The following is a 606-nucleotide window of genomic DNA, read 5'->3' as shown; positions in this document are numbered from 1 at the left end:
CCTCTGACATAAGTAAACTAGGGGTGTCTTCCTATATCAGGTATGGGCCTCTGTGCTCTCCTGTATACTCTTGTTAACATAAAGAGTATCTACGTCGAGTGCAGTTGTTCATGGAAAAGTTGCCTTTAGCTTACTTATGTGTGTAATCCCTGCCCAGCCTTTTAGTCAAGTGAGTCGGGCGTATGGAGGCTCAGAGAACAAAAAAGAAAAAACTACTGTGATTTTTTATATTGTCAGATACCGAGGGAATGGCGAGCTGATATCTTACTCATTGAAACAATATCACTAAACGCAGGACGTTGAATAACTGAATGTAAAATTAGTTCTTATGGGAAAATATCTATTTGGAATATATCTTATAGGTATTGTTATGTTTATTTCCTACCTTACATATTGCCAAAGGTAAAATATTTATGTATAATGGATCACGAAAAAATATACGGTAATGATATATCTGAAAAGCCATCATAAAATAAAATCTTTCAAGCCGTGAGCAGAGACAGAATTCGAAGAATTTTAAATAATGTAAAGAGTCACTTTAATCGACGTCTGTGAGTGATATTTCTAACTTCTGAATTTCGTTTCTTCGTATACTGTAACATATCA

The 606-nt window shown here is 34.8% G+C and overlaps 1 protein-coding gene across 1 annotated transcript in view; it reads right to left on the bottom strand.

Moving 5' to 3' along the window:
* The window catches only part of LOC119594812 (alpha-amylase-like), a 15,786-nt gene that overhangs the window by 14,294 nt on the left and 886 nt on the right, over nucleotides 1–606 (bottom strand). The window lies entirely within an intron of this gene.

Source organism: Penaeus monodon, chromosome 34, assembly GCF_015228065.2.
Source record: "Penaeus monodon isolate SGIC_2016 chromosome 34, NSTDA_Pmon_1, whole genome shotgun sequence".
Lineage (NCBI taxonomy): Eukaryota > Metazoa > Arthropoda > Malacostraca > Decapoda > Penaeidae > Penaeus > Penaeus monodon.
The sequence above is the reverse complement of the archived record's forward strand: the minus strand, read 5'-3'. Positions and strand labels throughout refer to the sequence as shown.